Genomic DNA, 23,942 nt, shown 5'->3' on the forward strand with positions numbered 1-23,942 from the left:
TCCTGAACTTTCCAAAGAAAATACAAAACAAAAGAAAAGAAACAAAACAAAACAAATATCTTCCATTCCCCTCTCTGATACTTCTTCCCTCTTTCCTGAATTAGTACCATGTGATGTACTTTATTTTTCTTCTGCCCCCACCACCCACATTAGAAGAGACGTATTTATCTGAAAAAGATGTTGCTGTCTTTTTGTTTTTATGTTCTATCTTCCTAGAACACTAACTGGCACAGAATGAGTACTTGTATTTGTCTGTTTTCACATTGCTATAAAGATACTGCCTGAGACTAGGTAATTTATAAAGGAAGGAAGTTTAATTGACTCACAGTTCTGCATGGCAGGGGAGGCCTCAGAAAACTTACAATCATGGTGGAAGTTGAAGGGGAAGCAAGTCATATCTTACATGGTGACAGGAGATAGAGAGGGAACAAAGGAAACTGCCATGTTTAAACCATCAGATCTTGTGAGAACTCGCTCACTATCAGCAGAGAGAACACCATGGGGGAAACCATCCCCATGATCCAATCACCTCCCAGGAGGTCCCACCCTCAACACATAGGGATTAAAATTCTAGATAAGATTTGAGTGGGGACACAGAGCCAAACTATAGTATTTTACCCTGACCACTCACAAATCTCATATCCATTTCACATTTCAAAACCAAAAATGCCTTAACTCCACCAAAGTCTTAACTCATTTCAGCATTAACTCAAAAGTCCAAATTCAAAGTCTCATCTGAGACAAGGAAAATCCCTTACATCTATGAGCCTGTAAAATAAAAATCAAGTTAGTTACTTCCCAGATACAATGGCAGTACAGGCATTGGGTAAATGTTCGCATTCCAAATGGGAGAAATTGGCCAAAACAAAAGAGCTCCAGGCCCCATGCAAGTCCAAAACCCAGCTGGGCAGTCATTAAATATTAAAGCTCCAAAATCTCCTTTGACTCCATGTCTCACATCCAGGGCATACTGATGTAAGGGATGGGCACCTATGGGCACCCACTCCTCTGGCTCTGCAGGGTACAGCCCCTGTGGCTTCTTTCATGGGCTGGCATTGAGTGCCTGTGATTTTTCCAGGCACATGGTGCCAGCTGTCAGTGGATCTATATTTCTGAGTTCTGGAGGGTTGTAGCCCTCTTATCACAGCTCCACTAGGCAGTGCCCCAGTGGGGACTCTGTGTGGAAGCTCCAGCCCCACATTTCCCTTTTGTACTGCCCTAGCAGAGGTTCTCCATGAGGGTTTTATCCCTGCAGTAGACTTCTGCCTGGACATCCAGGTGTTTCTATACATAGTCTGAAATCCAGGCACAGGCTCCCAAGGCTCAACTCTTGTTTTCTGTGCATTTGCAGGCCCAACACCACATAGGAGCTGCAAAAGTTTGGAGCTTGCACCCTCTGAAGCAATGACTCGAGCTTTACTTTGGTCCCTTTTAGCCACAACTGGAGCTGGAGTGACTGGGATGCAGGCTACCAGGTCTTGGGTCTGCACAGAGCAGTAGGGCCTTGGGCCTAGCCCATAGAACCATTTTTCCCTCCTAGGTCTTTGGGCCTGTCCCGGGAGGGGCTGCCACAAAGATCTCTGGCATGCTTTGGAGACATTTCCCCATTGTCTTGACTATTAACATTTGGCTTGGCTCCTTGTTGCTTATGCAAATTTCTGCAGCTGGTTTGAATTCACCCCCAGAAAATGGGTTTTCTTTTCTACCACATGCTTAGGGTGAACATTTTCCACACATTTATGTTCTTCTTTCCTTTTAAACATAAGTTCTAATTTTAAATCATCTCTTTGTGAATGTATATGACTGAACACTTTCAGAATCAGCCAAATTACTTCTTGAATGCTTTGCTGCTTAGAAACTTCTTCTGCTAGATACCTTAAATCATCTATCTCAAGTTCAAAATTCCACCAGATTTGTAGGACAGGGACAAAATGTCACCAGTCTCTTTGCTAAAATATAGCAAGAGTGACTTTTGCTTCAGTTCCCAATATGTTCTTCGCTTCCATCTGAGACCACCTTAACCCAGACTTCATTGTTCATATCACTATTGGCATTTTAGTCAAACCATTTAACAAGTCTCTAGGAAGCTCCAAAATTTCCTACATCTTTCTGTCTTTTTCTGAGCCCTTCAAATTGTTCCAATCTCTGTCTGTTACTCAGTTCCTAAGTCACTTCCATACTTTCAGGTTATCTTTATAGCAGTGCCCCACTCTCAGTATCAATTTCCTATATTAGTCCATTTTCACACTCTATAAAGATATTATCTGAGATTAGGTAATTTATAAAGAAAGGAGGTTTTATTGACTCACAATTCAAAATGGCTGGGGAAGTTTCACAAAACTTACAATCATGGCAGAAGCAAAGGGAAAGTAAGGCATGTCTTACATGGCAGCAGAAGAGAGAGAAAGAGAGAAGAGGAAATTGCCACTTTTAAACCATCAGATCACTATCATGGTTACAGCATGATCCAATCATTTCCCACCAGGTCCCTTCCTCAACTCATGAGGATTACAATTTGAGATGAGATTCCAGTGCACATAGAGCTAAACCATATCGTACAGTACTACTAGAGCTAGTACTCAACAATTATTTTGATGTATTAATGTTAAATCATTTATGATAACACTTTACACCGTATATTATATCTAAGCATTTTCCTTCACCTAACAATCAAATAGTATGAAACTATTAATTTTAGAAATCTCTAGAATTTTTCACATTAATAGAAAAGCTCTTGATTATTTAACAATCACTTATTTAGAATATAAGCTTATTGAAGATACAGTCATTACTTTATATTTTTCATGATGTCCCACTTTATCTATCACTAGATTTTTACTCAGTATCTGCTCAATAGAAAATAATTATTATTTCATTGCATAATTAGTTTGTTTTCTTAATTTAGTGACAACTAGAAAATTAAGATCATCCCTTACAACATCTTTTTTTTAATATTTCCTCAGTTCAAGGACTGTAATGGCTCTATTAAGATATTTTTGTGCTATTTAATAGCTTCCACAATAGATTGTGTTCCTTCCTTTTTAATACCATCTAACATCATTTTTCAACATTCTCACTGGAATCTTGTCAAACTGCTTTCCTCAATGTCCTAAATATGTCATGCTTGCCAGCTCCACTACTTCATATATTCAAACAGCTGCAGAATTAACACATCCCTTATACAAGTCTATGTCCTCCACACCCTCCAAGGCTCAGGTTAACTTCAAATATTTCTGTGATTATACCAGTCCACACAAATCTAATGCTTCTGCAAACACCTACTACTTGTATAGTTAGTACGCCCGTGTCTTTTATATTTGTTTTTTTTTTTTCTGTAATTGTAGTATTATGTAGGTTACATTCAACTTCCAAATTGAGAGTCACTAGGCTTTATTTTTCCACTGAAACTAGCAATATGCTTAACACATTGTAAATTTTAATAAACTGACTAAGCTATCACTGAAATACTATAGCTAAATTATAATAACTGGTGGAATAATAATTCAAAATGAAACTTCTTATTCTGTTTGTGTATAAAATAAAATGTTAGCCTAGAGCATCAAATAGGAAAAAAAAAGATCCTAAATTTCCCCTCCTTCTAAATTTAGGCAGATATGTCCTCCAGCAGAATAGGAAAGTTTCTCATGTGACATTTACCTCATAATCTAATCCAACCTATGTAAGCCAAAAATTAGATATTTGGGAAAAAAAATAAGTAAGGGTGACTGGATTTTTGTTTTTATGGAGAATACTGTAGAATGTTTCCACCTTTCCTCATGGAGGAAGGAAAAATGGTCCTTTCAAAGGCTAGTTGTTGAGAAATTGAAGGAATGCAGAAGACATAGAGAGTGTTTTATCTGAAATCTCATTGTCCCAGCCTGGTGTGGCCACAAAAATAGGGCATAATAATAGAGTGTTTGCAAGAGCTTGCTATTTGAATTCTGGAATTTGGGGATAAAGTTATGGATGCATAATGATGTTTAAGCCAATGACAGATGGCATATTATGATAATGGTCATATAACATTCTAATGGAGCATATATGAAACACTAATATATAGCACTTGATTTTGGCAGTGAAGATCAAGCAGTGGAAATTACTGCTAGTAATGGTGCTGGACATTTGATTTTCCATATGAAAAAATGTATATATAAACACATATATCATCTATGTATCTTTATGTACACTCTATGATGTTCGCACAAGGGAATTGCTTAACTATGCATTTCTCACAATGTATTGTAATCATTAACGGGGCATGACTGTATATACAAACATAAAAACTGGTGCGCTGTTTTTGCCTGGAGAATTCTAAAGTTTGGAAACAATACAGAACTGCTACCAATGTCCGGTTCAGAAGAAAGGACAATGGAGAAAGCATGCGCTGTTCCTTTTTAGCATGACCGGATGAACACAGCAGATATTAGCCAGGCCTGGGCCCTAGAGAGATAAGAGGAGTCAGGCTGAAAAAGAATTTCAGGAGGACAGATGGAGAACATAGATTGCGCTCATGTCAGGGACTTGCAGCGTGGAAGATCTCATGGGGAATTTTGAAGAACCATTACCTGATCCTCATGAGAGATATACATTTAAGTGAACACACACACACACACACACACACACACACACACACACAAAAAGCACTGGAAGCCAGCCATGGATAGCAAAGATAAAGCTTCACAAGAGGAGAACCCATGGATAGCAAAGATAAAGCTTCACAAGAGGAGAACCCAAGAGAATACTATTTTTGGTAAGTAGTTTTCACTTAAATCTTTTTTGATAATTTTAATACATCTACATGTTTGCTTGGTGCAAAGTAATTTTTCACACAGCATGAAAGTAATTACAGTAAACATTTTATTTTCACATAAGAAAGGGTTGATGCTAAGTCTAATATGCAAGAAGTTAAAAGGAGATTCTATAAGTATTTGAAATTAGAACAATGGTTCTGATTATTTCACTTTTACGTATTTGTGTTTTTATTCTTAGGAGGCAAAGGACTAAATTCAAAAGGAAGAAAAAAAACTGTTACCAACTTAATATATCGTATTGAAATTTATAATTTTAAGCTAAATATAGTAATCCCAAAGTAATAATATAAAGTTATTTTATAATAATATATATTAAAACATAAATAGCTCATTGTCTCCAAACCAAATCATAAAGTGATCTTTAATTTAATCTAATAGCTTGCTTGCTTGCTTTCTACTCAAATATAAATTGCCTATGGGGTTTTATTAAATTTGGTTAATTTCAGAGAGTTGTCCTTGACATTTATATAAGTTGTGACAGACTCTCGCCAAGATTTTACCGAGGATGGCGCAAAGTAAGTTCAAAAAAGAAAATGAACGGAAGCAATCCATTTCCTTTATCATTATGCATTTACTCATAAGAAAACCAATCTTCAGGAAGTGAATCATGCACCTTAAAAATGAGTAGTGAATCCCAATAGCTATATTCTTAACTCTTCTAAAATGTCTTTTTGCCTTGATAATCTTACTTTATTTGCTGAAACCAAACTGTATAGGCACAAGAAAACTCAAGTATAACATATTCTTTTGGCTGCCATTATTTCCAGACTGATTAAATCTAGAGTTGACTACATCAGGGTGAGCTTCTTTATTACTACTTTTAAGTAATCAATTGATTTCTTGATGTCTGCTCTTCTTCTACAATGCATATAAGAGTTCACTTTTTGTCACATTATCCCACCAAAGGGGTGATACATGTTTCAGAGACGTTTTTCCGTAGCAGGATGCATTGTCTTCTGGCTATTTTACAAGTCTTACGCCACACATTAAAAACAAAGATAGCACTATTGCTTCCTAAATACTCTAAAGTGGTCCTGGCTGCATTATATGCCAGAAAGTCAGCCAAATACTGTGCTGATGTTCCTATCATGGTCTGTCATCACCTTGTTTAATATTAGATCAAAAGCTGCTGAAGTAGCTAAATTAGATTAGCTGTTTTGCCTTCTGCCATCATAATTACCATTTGGCTCCAAACACAGTTTTGTGGAGTATAGTGATTTAAAAATCTCTCTCTCTCTCTCTCATCTTGCATTACAGCTCATAACTGAAAAGATTATATACATTATTATAGGTAATTGGTATCTTCCTATGTGGTATTCACTGAGGTTTATACATGAGATTTTCTGGAGAAATAATATACCTCCTGGAGCCAAGATTCCCTTTAGGAATATAGGGAATTTTACAACCCTCATGGCCAAGACCATGTTATATATTATAACTAATTATATAATTATATATATTAGTTTATCAGGAGTAAGCATCTATGCATTAGTGCAAGCTGAAAAGAAGTTTTTGGCTGAGTTTTTGAAAGGATTAAAAAATTCCCAAATGGTTAATGGTTTGCATGCTTTTTTTTTTTTTTTTTTTTTTTTTGGAGAAGAAGCTTATCTTTTCTTGGGTGAAGGAAACAGACAGCATACAAGGATGGTTACACAAGACTAAAGGAGGAAGAGTAAAACGGTCACATTAATTTAATTTTGAATGCAGCCTTTTAGAAAAGTTAGAGAGTGGAAAGGCCTGTAACAAGCCGCAAGAAGAACAATTTTAGAATAACTATTCTCAAGCACACAAATTCTAGACTGGGATCCTGGGGATGTGATTACATTAGATATTGTTAGAGAAGATGGGTAGTACAACACTCTTACCTTTCAGGTCTGAAGTTTATAACAGGCTAGAACCTCCAGACACCAGACATAACTATAGAGCAGAATGGGTAAGTGCCTTGACTTTTGACTTTTCTGAATCAGTGCTTTGGTACTGCCTCAGATTACACTACTTACTCTTGTCTGTTTTGCTCTCCTGGGTTACCAAAAAGATGAAATCTTTCAAGTTCTTGAGAGTATGGTCTGACGTAGGGAAGAACAGGAAGCCGTATCTTATTCACTGCTGCATCCTAGTTCCTAGCACATGGAAGATATTCAGAAATAACCTGCAGAATACAATAAACCATTTCCAGTTCTAATCTCAAGTTTATGAACAACTCCTGTCAGACTCAGTTTCCCTATCATGGAAGCTGAACATAATACAGGCACATATTTTTTAGTCATTTAAATAGCTAAAAGTCATAATGCATATTTTCATTTCCAATAGTAATATTTATTTTCCTGAAGGATCCTCTGTGCCAAACGGTTTCTTAAATTCTTTGAAGTTTAATACATGTTTAGATTTTTTTTCTCAATAAACTTATCAGAAGAAGAAAAGATTTGTAAGAACCTCTAATGAAAGATCAAGACTCTCATTTTGTAACTTAAAGTTGAATGATCCTATAATACCTGGGTATTTATTATTTATTAAATTACTACATCTCCATCATAATGCTTTTTTAATCTTTTCTATACAAAAGGAGTCAAGTGCAGTATCAGGATCATTGAACACTGACTTTTTAACTGTTCATAGATCCCTCCCAATGATGATTATGGCTATCAATGTAGGATATCATGTATCCTTGGAGGAAAACTTTGAAATATGATGAAACTATGGTTAGATTAAGGAATTAAGTTATGCCAATCAGTCTTGGGGGGATGAGCTATATAAGGAAATAACTCTTCATAGTAATAGATCTAATATATGTATATGAAATTAAAGATCACAGTTCATTCCTCAAAATCCATCTCAAGTCGCCTACCTTTGGATTTGGTTCAGGGTAGAAGACAAGAAGCCGGGCTTTTTTCATTTGTAGCATACCAACATCTAAGCTTTCATTGCTTGCTCTTCAAAGGTACCCCATTTGTCCCAAATTTGAAACAATTATTTTCTTACCTATATTTGGATTAGGGAAAAGAGAAGGGTACAATATTTAAATTAGCTCATCCTCATCCTTCAAATATAAACATGGTCTATGTCATGATTCTCCTATTTGTTTTTCAAGAATCTAGGCTTTCTAAACTCAAATTTAGTGCGAGAAAATTACAATTTTTTTCTGCTTTCTGAAAATAAATCTCTTTATTAATGGAAGAAATGTCAAATAGCTTAGTTACTTCATGAAGGTCAACTTAAGAAACCTTAAAAATATTAATATTTTGGGAATATTACCTAGCTATTCGAAACCCGAGACTGAGAAATATCCTGATGAAGTTTCAGCCTCAAGAAATGCTTACAAAATTGAATCAAGATATTTATAATATATATTTTAGAAAACAATCTATATTATAAGTCCTTTCCTGGTTGATATTACAATATATTGATGTGCTCTCTCTTCTAAATTATTACATAAGAGTGAATATAAAGGGTCGTATAATAAGTAAAGATTTTGTTCACCAAATAATGAAGTTAGTAAGGAACTCATAAACTACTAAGCATAAATTACTGCTGCTTAAAGCTACTGTTGCCTAATATTTTTCCTTTAAGAAAGATTTAATTCTACTTATATGCATATGTACTTCATGTACAAGAACTTGGAATGTTCTTTCCCCAATATTTTGTATATTTTGACTGTCATTCATTTACAGTATTCCCTTTTGTAAGAGAAACAAATCACAGATAAACAAAGATAAAAATATAAAGTGTTTTCTGATTTAACTTTTCCAAGATAGAAGCTACATCAGAAAGTATATATATTTTTCTGAAACTTTCACTGGGCTTTAAAGTTATTTTCAAAATCTACAAAGTATCTATATGAAAAATGCTGTATGTGAGCTTAAGTAAATTTATAATTTCACCTTAAAACTATTCTCTCAGTGTACTAAATATAATTCCATAGAAACAATTTTGGTAACTATCTACCATCAATATAACTGACAAATGTTCCAATTTTTATTTTGTTTGTGAGAATTTGGCAACTTCATTTATTGTTTCCTATATTTTCTTTTATTTTTGCTTGTATTTATTAACTTTAAAATTAAGAATTTAAATTTTTTAATTGAACAACTTAAAAATTAAAATATATAAAAGTGTAAATATATTTAGTAAAATATAAAGGGTAAAAAAGATTAACATAAAATGCACCAGTCTCTCACCCAATGCTATTTCCAGGGTCAACTCTTAGTAGTTTCCACTGTGAGTTTTTGCATAAGTCTAAACAAATATGTGTAATGCCCCTGATTCTTGATGTATCAATTCAGTCCTTGTTTTCTGATTTTAAATAGATAAGGATTTGGTTCCCATATTATTTTCCCTTTCTCCTCACATTCCCATTTGTGATTGTTACACTATTCCAAAAATCCATCTCAAGTCCCTTTACCTTTGAATTTGATTGGGGTAAGATATAAGAAGCAGAACTTTTTCATTTGTGATATACCAGCGTCTATGATTTCATTGCTTGTTCTTCAAAGGTACCTCATTCATCCCAAATTTCAAACCTTGTAAGAATTGCCTTTAGAATTAGTATTCTATTTAAATTTATTTTTGTTTTTTCTATTATGGACCACTTCTTTTGGCTAATTACTCTACAAAAATATTACTGTTCTGTATTTTCTTTTGTCTCCTTCATTACAGTTCCCAATAGCAGTACTTTAATATGGCTGAATCAATAACAATAACTTTGTTATTAAGCATAATTATCTTTAATTACTTTCCAAAATGGTAATTTAAGTGTATTACTTACCAAAAACTATTATTTTTGCTATGGAAATACTCGATTATGCAAAGAATACTAGTCCCTTCAATATGTATCAAATGTAATGACCATTTGAGCACTCAAGATGAAATATACTAAAAGTCAACACTAAGCATTTTCTCTTTTATTATGGTCTAATAATTCTTCAAAAATTTCATCACCTTTTGGTTTTGTAAATTTAACCCAAACATTGAGTTGTTATTGTAATTACTACACTTGGTATTTCCTGAATTTCTAATTGGTTTTTCTTAAAATATGGCTGGAAATTTTCAAATACTTTCTTTGGTTTTATGTTTTCATTTCTATTATGGTGTCTTTAATCAAGTTTTTCACATTCTTAGTGTGCACCCATTTTTTTTTATTTATCACTCACAGATTTATTCTTTCATGTGTAATTGTGGATTACAAGGCTATCTTTAACAGAAATTGTATTTGAAATAATCCTGCGTAGTCTGAGTAGAGCACCTGTTTGTCCAAGAAAGGTTAGATTGACTTCTGTAGGCTCCTGGGAGTTAATCACTGGAATGCTGAATTTTCAATTTGATGATCATTGTGCTTCAGAGTATATTCAAGGGAGCATATTCAAATTTCATCATTTTTAAAAACATCCTTAGCACAGACTAATAATTATGAATTGTTTATTGAGGTCATTTTTAATCAATCTTTTTCTTATAAGGTGTAGGTTTAGAAGTCTTGTTTTATTAGAACAATCTCCTTTTTCTACTTTCAAGTTCATGCAAGATCTAATTAGTTGTGTTATATTTGTGTGTCGAAAGTTAAACCCCTGATTTTTCTAAGCTAACAACTTCCTCTCAATCTGGGTCAAATCAAGGTCATGTGTTTTTATTGTTTATTTCTTAAATCTGTAATTCTTTTGAGATATTATTTAAAAATCTGTTGCTTCTATTTTATTTTAGCAGTTGCGGATTTTTTTTTTTCTAGCAGCAGGCTTTTTAGTTTAGCCAGTCCACACATTTCCGGAAACTGATAGCTCTCATTTTATGGGTGTATCTACTTTGACAGTCCTTAGCTCTGTATCACCAACATGATTCACTTAACCTACCAGTGTGCAAAACCTAGTAGAATAGCTGAAAAAATTCTCTGGATGGTTCAGAAAACTGAAATTCATATGTTGCTTATTTCCAATCAACTTCCCCATATATCCAGTACTTAAGATTTGCTATCTTTCTTAGATTTTCAAATTCTCTCACATACTAATTCAGGCAGTGATGTCCATCTTAAGATATTTTGAGCAAAAGTCCAATCCATTGTAAAACACACAGCAAGCAATTCAGTTGCTCAAAGAACACTGAATATTGTTTTTCTACTCACATAATAGTCTGTGTTGATTACAAGAACTGTTCTACTTCACAAGTTCTTTCATGGATTCAGGAGACTAACGTCATGTAAAAATGCCTACAATATTGTCGTTTCACTTTCTGCCTTATAACTGAGCCTACCCTCTTGTAATTGCTTTGTCAGAGAATAAGCGTATTTCTAAGGGATATGATGAATTATTTTTTACAAAGATGGTACTTTCAATTTTCATCAATACTTAGCCAATATTAGGCATTAATATTTTTCCTACTTTTTAAGTTTTTAGACGATGTGACATATGATTTTTGTTTTAATTCTCATTTCTTTGAGAGCAAATGTAGTGTTTTCGAATATACCTACAAATTGATTGATATAACCTTCTTTAAGAGGTGGAGGCTGGTTTTCCCTTTCTTATGTATGCACTAACTGAATAACTCAAAAGAGTCAAACATGGTGGAAATGACTGCATCAGGTATCCTAGACCAGGCATAGAGGCCGTTATGAGTCTCCTTGCTCTCACTCATGGATCGTTGGCTCTGAGAAAAGCCAGCTACCATCTCCTGAGGACACTCAATCAGTCCTATGGAGAGACCCACACAGTGAAGAAGAGGCCTCTTGCCAACAACCAGCTAGGAATTGAGACCTCCCGCCTAAAGCTATAGAGTGCTATGAGTTGAATTGTGTCACCCCAAAATTCATGTGTTGATGTTCTAACCTCCAGTACCTCAGAATGTGACCCTATTTGGAAAGAGAGTCACTGGAGATGTAACTACATAAGGTCATTAGGGTGAAATCTAATTCAATATGACTGATGTTTTCATAAAGAGAGGGACATTTAAATACAGAGACAGACCATATACAGGGAAGACAAGGTGTGGAGACACAAAGAGAAGACACTGTCTGCAAGACAAAGAGAGAGGCCTGGAACACATCCTTCCCTCACAGCCCTCAGAAGAAATCAACCCTGCTGACACTTTGATTTTAGACTTCCAGCCTGTAGAACTATGAGAGAATAAATTTTTGTTGTTCTATGCCACTTAGTTTGCAGTATTTTGTTATAACAGCCCTAAGAAACTAAAATACATTAAGTGAGGCATTTTGAGAGCAGACAAGATCATTACTACAACCTCATTAAAAAACCTGGGTCATTCAGCTAAATTCTTGATCCACAGAAAATATGAGACAATAAATGTTTATTGCTTTAAGTCAGTAAGTTTTGGGATAAGTTTTTATGGAGCAGTAGATAACTAATAAAATTGGTTAAATGGAATAATCTCAATAATGTATTTACATGTGTCATATCTATTTTTAATTATATAATTGCACATTTTTATTGTAATCTTTATTCCATTCTTGATAAGTAAACACTTTCTATACAAAACTTTTTAAGGACTGCTGTAATTTTTCTTCTACTACTAAGTTGCCATTTGTAAAAATTGTACTTTAAGTTCTGAAATACATGTGCAGAATGGGCAGGTTTGTTAAATATGTATACATGTGCCATGGTGATTTGCTTCACCCATCAATCAATCATCTAGGTTTTAAGCCCCACAAGCATGCATTAGGTATTTGTCCTAATGCTATCCCTTCCCTTGCCCCTCACCCCCTGACATGCCCCAGTGTGTGATGTTCCCCTCCCTGTATCCATGTGTTCCCACTGTTCAACTCCCACTTATGAGTGAGAACATGTGGTGTTTGGTTTTCTGTCCTTGCAATAGTTTGCTGAGAATGATGGTTTCCAGCTTCATCCGTGTCCCTGCAAAGGACATTAACTCATTCTTTTTTATGACTGCATAGTATTCCATGGTACATATGTGCCACATTTTCTTTATCCATTCTATCATTAATGGGCATTTGGGTTGGTTCCCAATCTTTGCTATTGTAAATAGTGCTGCAATAAACATATGTGTGCATGTGTCTTTGTGGTAGAATGATTTATAATCCTTTGGGTACATACCCAGTAATAGGATGACTGGGTCAAATGATATTTCTGGCTCTAGATCCTCAAGGGATCACCACACTGTCTTCCACAATGGTTGAACTAATTTACGTTCCCACCAACAGTGTAAAAGCATTCCTATTTCTCCACATCTTCTCCAGCATCTGTAGTTTTCTGACTTTCTAATGATAGCCATTTTAACTGGCATGAGATGGTATCTCAATGTGGTTTTGATATGTATTTCTCTAATGACCAGTGTGAGCTTTTCTTCATATGTTTTTTGGGCGTGTAAATGTCTTCTTTTGAGAAGTGTCTGTTTATATCCTTCAACCTCTTTTTGATGGTTTTTTGTTTGTTTGTGTCTTGTTTTTTCTTTTCTTTTCTTTTCTTGCAAATTTGTTTAAGTTCCTTGTAGATCCTGGATATTAGACCTTTGTCAGATGGATAGATGGCAAAAATTTTCTCCCATTCTTTAGGTTGCCTCTTCAGACTGATGATAGTTTCTTTTGCTGTGCAGAAGCTCTTTAATTAGATCCCATTTGCCAATTTTGGTTTTGGTCGTAACTGTTTTTGGTGTCTTAGTCATGAAGTCTTTGCCTATGACTATGTCCTGAATGGTATTGCCTTGGTTTTATTCTAGTGTTTTTATGGTTTTGGGTTTTACATTGAAGTCTTTAATCCATCTTGAGTTAATTTTTGTATAAGGTGTAATGAAGGGGTCCGGTTTCAGTTTTCTGCATATGGCTAGTCAGTTTTCCCAGCACCATTTATTAAATAGGGAATCATTTCCTCATTGCTTATTTTTATCAGGATTGTTGAAGATCAGGTGGTTGTACACGTGTGGTGTCACTTCTGAGGCCTCTGTTCTGTTCCATTGCTCTATATATCTGTTTTGGGCCCAGTACCATGCTATTTTGGTTACTGTAGCCTTGTAATACAGTTTGAAGTCAAGTAGCATGATTCCTCCAGCTTTGTTCCTTTTGCTTAGGATTGTCTTGGCTATACAGGCCTTTTTGGGTTCCATATGAAATTTAAAGCAGTTTTTCTAATTCTCTGAAGAAATTTAATGGTAGCTTGATGGAAATAGCATTGAATCTATAAATTACTTTGGGTGTTATGGCCATTTTCACAATATTGATTCTTCTTATTCATTAGTATGGAATGTTTTCCCATTTGTTTGTGTCCTCTTTTATTTCCTTGAGCAGTGGTTTGTAGTTCTCCTTGAAGAGGTCCTTCACATTCCTTGTAGGTTTTATTCCTAGGTATTTTATTATCTTTGTAGCAGTTATGAATGGGATTTCACTCATTATTTGGTTCTCTGTCTATTGCTAGTGTGTAGGAATGTTTGTGATTGTTGCACATTGACTTTGTATCCTGAGACTTTGCTGAAGTTGCTTATCAGCTTAAGGAGTTTTTGGGCTGAGACAATGAGGTTTTCTAAATATACAATCATGTCAACTGCAAATAGAGACAATTTGACTTTCTCTCTTCCAATTGGAATACACTGTATTTCTTTCTCTTGCCTGATTGCCCTGGCCAGAACTTCCAGTACTATGTTGAATAGGAGTTGTGAGAGAGGACATCCTTGTCTTGTGCCGGTTTTCAGGGGGAATGCTTCCAGCTTTTGCTGATTCAGTATGATAATGGCTATGGTTTTGTCATAAGTAGCTCTTATTATTTTGAGTTATGTTCCATCAATACCTTGTTTATTTAGTGTTTTTAGCATGAAGGGGTGTTGAATATTATTGAAGGCCTTTTCTGCATCTATTGAGATAATCATGTGGTTTTTGTCAGTTTCTGTTTATGTGATGGGTTACATTTATTGATTTGCTCATGTTGAACCAGACTTGAATCCCAGGGATGAAACAGACTTGATCTTGGTGGATAAGCTTTTTGATATGCTGCTGGATTGGGTTTGCCAGCATTTTATTGAGGATTTTTGCATGAATGTTCATCTGGGATATTGGCCTGAATTTTTTTTTTTTTTAAGGTCTCCACCAGGTTTTGTTATCAGGATGATGCTGGCCTCATAAAATAAGTTGGGGAGAATTCTCTCTTTTTCTATTGTTTGGCATAGTTTCAGAAGGAATGGTACCAGCTCCTCTTTGTACCACTGGTAAAATTCAGCTATGAGTCTGTCTGGTCTTGGGTTTTTTTTGGTTGGTAGACGATTAATTACTACCTCAATTTCTGAACTTATTATTGGTCTATTCAGGGATTCGATTTCTTCCTGGTTTAGTCTTGGAAGGGTGCATATGTCCATTAACTTACCCATTTCTTCTAGATTCTCTAATTTACTTGCATAGAGGTGTTTATAATATTGTCTGATGGTAGCTTGTATTTCTGTGAGATCAGTGGTGATATCCCCTTTATCATTTTTATTGTGTCTATTTGATTCTTCTCTCTTTTCTTCTTTATTAATCTGGCTAGCAGATTATCTATTTTGTTAATCTTTAAAAAAAAAAACAGCTCCTGGATTCATTGATTTTTTTTTTTTTTGAAGGATTTTTTTATGTCTCTGTCTCCTTCAATTCTGTTCTGATCTTAGTTATTTCTTGTTTTCGGCTAGCTTTTGAATTTGTTTGCTCTTGCTTCTCTAGTTCTTTTAATTGTGATGTTAGAGTGTTGATTTTAGATGCTTTCTGATGTGGGCATTTAGTGCTAAATTTGCCTCTAAACACTGCTTTAGCTGTGTCCCAGAGATTTTGGTACATTGTCTCTTTGCTCTCATTGGTTTCAAAAAAGTCTTTATTTCTGCTTTAATTTCGTATTTACCCAGTAGTTATTCAGGAGCAGGTTGTTCAGTCTCCATGTAGTTGTGGCATTTGAATGAGTTTCTTTCTTTTTTTATTTTATTTTATTTTTTTAGATGGTCTCTTGCTCTATTGCCAGGCTGGAGTTCAGTGGCGTTGAGTGAGTTTCCTTAGCCTGAGTTCTAATTTGATTGCACTGTGGTCTGAGAGACTTTTTCCTATGATTTCCTTTCTTTTGCATTTGCTGAGGTATGTTTTCCTTCCAACTATGTGGTCAATTTTAGAATAAGTGCTATGTGGTGCTGAGAAGAATGTATATTCTATTGATTTGGGGTGGAGAGTTCTGTAGATGTCTATTAAGTCGTCTTGGTCCAGAGCTGAGTTCAAGTCCTGAATACCCTTGTTAAATTTCTGTCTCGTTGATCTTCTAATATTGACAGTGGGGTGCTAAAGTCTCCCACTACTATTTTGTGATAGTCTAAGTCTCTTCGTAGGTCTCTAAGAGCTTGTTTTATGAAACTGGGTGCTCCTGTATTGGGTGCATATATATTTAGGGTAGTTAGCTCTTGTTGCATTGATTCTTTTACCATTATGTAATGTCTTTCTTTTTGTCTTTTTTTGATCTTTGCTGGTTTAAAGTCTGTTTTATCAGAAGCAGACTCTTTATCCAATTTGCCTGTCTGTGTCTTTTAATTGGGGCATTCAGGCTGTTTATATTGAAGTTTAATATTGTTATGTGTGAATTTGATCCTGTCAACTAGCTGGTTATTTTGCACATTTGTTGATGCAGTTTCTTCATAGTGTCATTGGTATTAGTTAACATTTTTGCCTTTTAATATTATTTAGGATATTTTGTAAGTTTATATGTTCTAAACATGCACTTAATAAGTCTATTTTACTTTATAAAGTATAAAAATCGTTTTACTGATTCTAATTTGTCTCAACCTAAAAATAATAGGTTTAGAAGATAAAAATATTTTCTAAGATTTTCTCAAGACAGTAACTAAATATTTGGTTTAAATATTTTGCTTCTAGTCAAAATTTCACATATTTGATTTTGAGATAGAAAAGAATCCCATTCCAATGAACTAATACAGTTTTGAGAAAGGGTTATTCTAGAACTTGTTAAGTAGAAATGAATTACTTACAAACCTTCTTTCATAAGGAAAATTTCCAATTATTAGCTTCTCTAAAGATAAGGAGGTTAAGTGTAGACAACTCTTACAAATTCACTGACCACAGAGCCAAATTTTTTTCTTTGTCTCTAGGATTTAAACCTGGGAACACAGATTAGTTTTAAGGTCTTAGCAGAAGGATACCGTGGAGTATGTATTTTTGTGTCTGTTTCTTTTTTATTATGCATTTTAAAATGGTAAGCTTTGACTTGATATCCTTCTCCAAGAAGCAGAGATAATTCCAACCAGGAAGAAGCCATTACTTATAACCATGAATCATTTACATTAAAATTTAAATTATAATTTAGAATGCATAAAAACAATTTTAAAATGTAAAGTATTAATTCTTACCTTTCTACTCACGTAACATCAAATCGATTAAACCAGCTAAAGTAGCCAATAAATTACTTTAAAAAACAAGTGCCAATAAAATATAACAGTATACTTATAAACATATATTTATGTAGTGGGTTGCAAAAAAGGATAATTTCACTAAAAAATTAAATGTGAAACTGATGTCCAATCAATATTTTTAGCTAACAACAGTGTAAAATGGTGAAAATGGAAAACATACAATATTAAACCTATGTAAAATATAATATTCTAATGATATCTAATTGTAATTATTTTCTTGTATTAATGTAGTTGACATTATCTTCTTATCCTCACAAAAGAATTGAACCTTCTATGAAGATTAATGCAGCCTTCACTTCACTGCACATTAATGTGGAAGATATCATTACTTTGAGCTCCAGGAATTCTCACTGGCAAAGGGCATTAAATCATACCATCTACACACTGCCTTTTTAGTTCTTCTGACATGTTAGCCTTAGAGGGTCTCTAAATTCAGCAGTGACATTGTGATGTGACTTTGTGCCCAAAATTTGATTGGAATAGCAGCAGGTTTGTATTTTAAAGAAAATGTACCATAGCTACTAGATCAAATTATTGAAATTTTATTATGTTTATTATTTCTTTACAAAATTTCCATGGAAACAGCTAAGTTCCATTTTTAAACAGTCATAAAGAAATACATTAAATTTTATATTTCTTATTTTTATGTAACCTTAATATCTTCAATCTCTTTTATTCCTACACTATAGACATTGCTAATAATGTATAGATGAATCTTTTTCTAATTGAAAAGTTTGCTATTTATCAGTTAATGCTATTTGGACTCAATTTTTAAATGTTTTACTAGATATATGTATGAATAAAATGTACACAGTTTATATAGACCTTATGTCTTTTAACCAAAGTGATTTTCAAACCAGGTGATATCCCCTCATAACTGTTATTTCTAAATTTTAGTTAACAAAAACGTTACTCGACAAGTTAAGTAAATGTTTTCTCTCTAATATTTTTAAATGCCTACTCTCCTAAATATCTATTGTTTTCAATTTTCATAACATTATGAGAGTGGAAAACAAGAAGTAGAAGTGAAGAGTCAGAGAGATTTTAGCCTTAGCACGCCATGGGGAAAAGTCCAGAGGTTGAAGTGAGCCTTCAAAAACAGGAAATTTTAGGAGATTATTTTAGGTTTAATAATTATATATCCCATTTATTTTTATCTTATTTGTTTATAATAGGAAATGTTATCATTATCCATAACTATTTCATTAGAAATAGGTACTCTGCCCAATGATACATTAAAGGTGTAGGAAAATTAAAATTGTGAAAGACTTTAAACTGACCAAAAACATCATGACAGTTTTCTCTAAGTCACTCTTACAGTCTATCTCGGTCTTTCATTATTTTTGAGACATTTCACAGCTCTGTAAGTGTAGGCACTGATAACATTGCAAATGATTCTTTCCCATAGAAATATGAATGATTTTATCAGTAAAACTGAATGAACTATTGTCCTACAGATAAGTCCATTTTGTATCTATTTGTAAATTTATTGTAGCTTGACCCTTTTACACTCTTAAAATTTGTCGAGTATTTTAGGTGCTTTAAAATGTATGGGATGTAAGTGTTTATATTTATTATGTTGAAAATAGAAATAAAACATCTTAAAACATTTATTGGCTCATTTTAAGGTAACAGTAATGAACACATCACATGATAGTAGAAATAACACTTCAATGTTATGGGTAGATAGGCATGAGTGGAGCAGGAGAGGGTTCTCTCCTCACACATGAGAAATGTTGGGTGATGGTTTGGCAGTTACCACATTGCCTTTCTAAAAGTGAGAAATTAGCAGTCAGCACCTGGGAGAGGACAGCTCCTGATGGTCTACACCTGTTATCCTTAAAGTTTTAATTAAAGCAGGTCCCGAATGGTATTACCTAGGTTTTCTTCTAGGGTTTTTATGGTTTTAGGTCTAACATTTAAGTCTCTAATCCATCTTGAATTAATTTTCGTATAAGGAGTAAGGAAAGGATCCAGTTTCAGCTTTCTACTTATGGTTAGCCAATTTTTCCAGCACCATTTATTAAATAGGAAATCCTTTCCCCATTTCTTGTTTTTCTCAGGTTTGTCAAAGATCAGATGGCTGTAGATGTGTGGTATTATTTCTGAGGACTCTGTTCTGTTCCATTGGTCTATACCTCTGTTTTGGTACCAGTACCATGCTGTTTTGGTTACTATAGCCTTATAGTATAGGTAGCGTGATGCCTCCAGCTTTGTTCTTTTGACTTAGGATTGTCTTGGCAATGCGGGCTCTTTTTTGGTCCCATATGAACTTTAAAGCAGTTTTTTCCAGTTCTGTGAAGAAACTCATTGGTAGCTTGATGGGGATGGCATTGAATCTGTAAATTACCTTGGGCAGTATGGCCATTTTAATGATATTGATTCTTCCTATCCATGAGCATGGTATGTTCTTCCATTTGTTTGTGTCTTCTTTTATTTCACTGAGCAGTGGTTTGTAGTTCTCCTTGAAGAGGTCCTTTACATCCCTTGTAAGTTGGTTTCCTAGGCATTTTATTCTCTTTGAAGCAACTGTGAATGGAAGTTCATTCATGATTTGGCTCTCTGTTTGTCTGTTACTGGTGTATAAGAATGCTTGTGATTTTTGCACATTAAAATCATAGGCATGGGCAAGGACTTCACGTCTAAAACACCAAAAGCAACGGCAGCAAAAGCCAAAATTGACAAATGGGATCTCATTAAACTAAAGAGCTTCTTCACAGCAAAGGAAACTACCATCAGAGTGAACAGGCAACCTACAGAATGGGAGAAAATTTTTATAATCTACTCATCTGACAAAGGGCTAATATCCAGAACCTACAAAGAACTCAAACAAATTTACAAGAAAAAAACAAACAACCCCATCAAAAAGTGGGCAAAGGATATGAACAGACATTTCTCAAAAGAAGACATTCACACAGCCAACAGACACATGAAAAAATGCTCGTCATCACCGGCCATCACAGAAATGCAAATCAAAACCACAATGAGATACCATCTCACACCAGTTAGAATGGCAGTCATTAAAAAGTCAGGAAACAACAGGTGCTGGAGAGGATGTGGAGAAATAGGAACACTTTTACACTGTTGGTGGGATTGTAAACTAGTTCAACCTTATGGAAAACAGTATGGCGATTCTTCAAGGATCTAGAACTAGAAGTACCATACGACCCAGCCATCCTATTACTGGGTATATACCCAAATGATTATAAATCATGCTGCTATAAAGATATATGCACACGTATGTTTATTGCGGCACTATTCACAATAGCAAAGACTTGGAATCAACCCAAATGTCCATCAGTGACAGACTGGATTAAGAAAATGTGGCACATATACACCATGGAATACTATGCAGCCATAAAAAAGGATGAGTTTGTGTCCTTTGTAGGGACATGAATGCAGCTGGAAACCATCATCCTCTGCAAACTATCACAAGAACAGAAAACCAAACACCGCATGTTCTCACTCATAGGTGGGAACTGAACAATGAGATCACTTGGAGTCAGGAAGGGGAACATCACATACCGGGGCCTATTATGGGGAGGGGGGAGGGGGGAGGGATTGCATTGGGAGTTATACCTGATATAAATGACGAGTTGATGGGTGCTGAGGAGTTGATGGGTGCAGCACACCAACATGGCACAAGTATACATATGTAAGAAACCTGCATGTTATGCACATGTACCCTAGAACTTAAAGTATAATTAAAAAAAAAAAGAAAAAGAAAAACATACCAATAAATAAATAAATAAATAAATAAATAAATAAATAAAGCAGGTCCCAAGGAGAAGCAACTTCCTGGGCATGCATGTTAAGAGATGAAATTGGTGAAGTATGACCTTCTGGGTACATTCCACTGGAAAAAGGAAGAAAGCCTCCGATACACACCCATGTAAATCCCTAAACACACTGTACATGCTCATTTCCAAAGGGTGAGGAGAGCACTGCACATGCAGAAAACCCACCCTCAGGGAAGAATCATGGGAAAGAGGTGAGCTATCAAAGTCCCAGGATCAAGGTTAAAGGCCCTTATTTTTCTCTCTTTGACCTTCAGTCACCCACTTGAATATCTTCCAAGTGTTCTTTCCTTTCTTTCCTGTTATAAAGCCTTTTTAAATAAACTTCTGCTCCTGCTCTGAAACTTGCCTTGGTCTCTTTTCCTGTTTTATTTTCCTCAAATTCTTTCTTCCAAAGAGGCAAGAACTAAAGTTGCTACCGACCCATATGGATATGCCTCCAGTAACTGAGGGTAATTCAGATTTCTTCCACAGCTAACATAAGTGTGAGTATAAAATTAGTTTTGACCACAAAGACCTCCTGTAATCTAAAAAAGTGGCAGTTTGTTCTAGACTATAAAAGAATATAATGAAGGACAAAATATGGAAAGTGAATCTGTCTGCCTTAGTTTATAAGAGTCGGAAAGAAAGATATGCAATATGTTAAAATCTTAGCAAAGTTTGATAAAATTATATGGGCTTCTTTCCTTGGTTTACCGATTAATGTCTTTAGCTAGAATTTTAAAGAAAATTTTTTAACCTGTATAATCTGTCTAGAAAACAGATTTTGTGTTTTACTAGAATAAGATTTATTATATTGATTTTATTATATGCTTGATTATTTAAGAATAAAAAATGTGATCCTCCTTAATAAAAGAAATAAGTTTCTTTATAACTGTTTTAATCTCTCTGTTTACTTTAAAAAAAAACTTTTTTAAGGGTAATCAATTATTGCTTCTTATGTACTCATAATCTTATTTTGATCAAATGTTTACATTTTTTCAAATGACTTTGATTTTGCCTCTCTAAATTGAATTTGAAATGTAGGGGAAAATATTTTTGAAAATTCACAGTATCATTTACAGATGAAGCTTGAAATTTTCTCCATAGAACCGTGGAAAATCACAAGTATTTGTTCTTTCCCCTCCAAAAAAAAAAAAAAAAAAAAAAAAAAAAAAAGAAAAGAAAATGATGTACTATTCCAAAGAAGCACATTTTATAAGAAATCTTAATTCACTCCCCCTTCCAGCCCACACACCCATGATAATGTGCTTTAGCCTGAGGGAAGCAGTGATCAAAATTTTTATAAAACATTTTTGTTGAGTTTTTCTATATTTTTCAGAGTTTCAGTGATCATTTGCTGTTAGACAAAGCAAAAGACTTACTAATCGTAATTTATTATTGTATTAGTTTGTTTTCATGCTGTGGATAAAGACATACCTGAGATTTGACAATTTACAAATGAAAGGGAAGTGTAACAAACTTACAGTTTCACATGACTGGAGAGGCTTCACATCATGGTAGAAGGCAAGGAGGAATAAGTCACATTTATATAGACGACAGCAGGCAAAGAGAGCAAGACTGTGTAGAGAAATTCTGTTTTAAAACCATCAGATCTCGTGAGATTTATTCACTATCACCAGAATAGCACAAGACCTGCCCCCATGATTCAGTTATCTCCCACCAGGGCCCCTCCCACAACACGTGGGAATTACGGGAGCTACGAGATTTGGGTGGAGACACAGAGCCAAACCATATTAATTATTTAAATAGTTAATTGTTCAAAACTTTAATTTTAAAAATGAAATCTAGTTGTTTGTAGACAACTAGGTTCTAATTGATGATGCACATGATACTCCACGGAGTTTTATAAAAATTCAGATACCTAAGTGGTACTCAAGACTTACTGTATCTCTTTACGTGATAGTCATGGTAGATAAAGTACATAGCTTCAAATAAACTATACACTGTATCAATATTTTCCCCTTATAAAAATTGTGCTTCAGAGCTGATAGTGTGTAGAAAACATTCAGGCTATAGACTGAGTCTCAATTTCCAGGGTTGTTAGCTGAAAAGCAGATGACTTCATAAGACTATTTGCCCCAAATCCAGCAGAACAAGAATTAAAATACAAAGGACTGAAAGAACGAATGAGGAAAATTTTATTGTGTTTGAAATAAACGTGATTCATGTTAATTTTGTTTTCTGGTTACACAAAGAAATTCTTTTTCTCAATCTGTCAACTCACAAGTTACTAAATTCTGTGTTTGTAAAATGAAATGAAATAATTTTAGATACGGTCCATTCTCGCTGACCACTGCTGGTTCTGACTCTAAATCTCTTTACTTTCCCTAAATAGCAATATATTTATTTCAAAGATTTTTAAGACTTTTTGAGCATCTGTTCTTATACTTGCCAGGATATTATTGGCCAAATGTTTGGGCAACCAAGGTTTTAGCTGGAATTTCATATTTGAGGATAATTTACATTGACCCAGATATGACCAAGATACTTTTAATGATATATCTACTCAAATTATGGATCTAAAGTCTACAAAATTCTGCCATGAAATGAATCTACCGCAGGTGTATTGAGTCCCAGGCTATGGGTAGTCAAGAAAGGAACTCCTGGAAGTCCTGGAACTGTGACAGATTTGTGGGGGTGGGCTTCAAGAAGAGAAGAACACATGTAAATTTATATGTATTGCAGATGAAATGTTACAGAGTAGTTCTTCAACTTGGTTTTCTAGCCTGGGGATATCAAATATGCTTTTAAAAGTTCAATAATACATTCCTTGTGAAAACTTATGGACTAAAATGAATGTTGTGTCCCTAATATTGAAAATTTGGGGGCTCAAGAGTTATATTTGAGATTTATGATCAAAAGAGGGAAGGAAGCTACTTTAAGGACAAATTATAAAAGACTGAAACTATCTAAAAAGATTATGGTGTCTTAACCAACATATCATTCCTAGTCATCTAAG

The 23,942-nt window shown here is 34.4% G+C and overlaps 1 long non-coding RNA gene across 1 annotated transcript in view; it reads right to left on the reverse strand.

Annotated features, from left to right (window-relative positions):
- The window catches only part of LOC139356753 (uncharacterized), a 162,647-nt gene extending 140,108 nt beyond the window's left edge, over positions 1–22,539 (reverse strand). Inside the window, exons 1-3 of the long non-coding RNA XR_011609146.1 lie at positions 22,447–22,539; positions 7,657–7,790; positions 6,812–6,960 (exon numbers count right to left, since the gene is read on the reverse strand). This is a non-coding gene — a long non-coding RNA (uncharacterized lncRNA). The remainder of the gene's footprint in view (positions 1–6,811; positions 6,961–7,656; positions 7,791–22,446) is intronic.
- Between the last annotated feature and the right edge of the window lie 1,403 nt (positions 22,540–23,942).

This window comes from Macaca nemestrina, chromosome 1 (assembly GCF_043159975.1).
Source record: "Macaca nemestrina isolate mMacNem1 chromosome 1, mMacNem.hap1, whole genome shotgun sequence".
Lineage (NCBI taxonomy): Eukaryota > Metazoa > Chordata > Mammalia > Primates > Cercopithecidae > Macaca > Macaca nemestrina.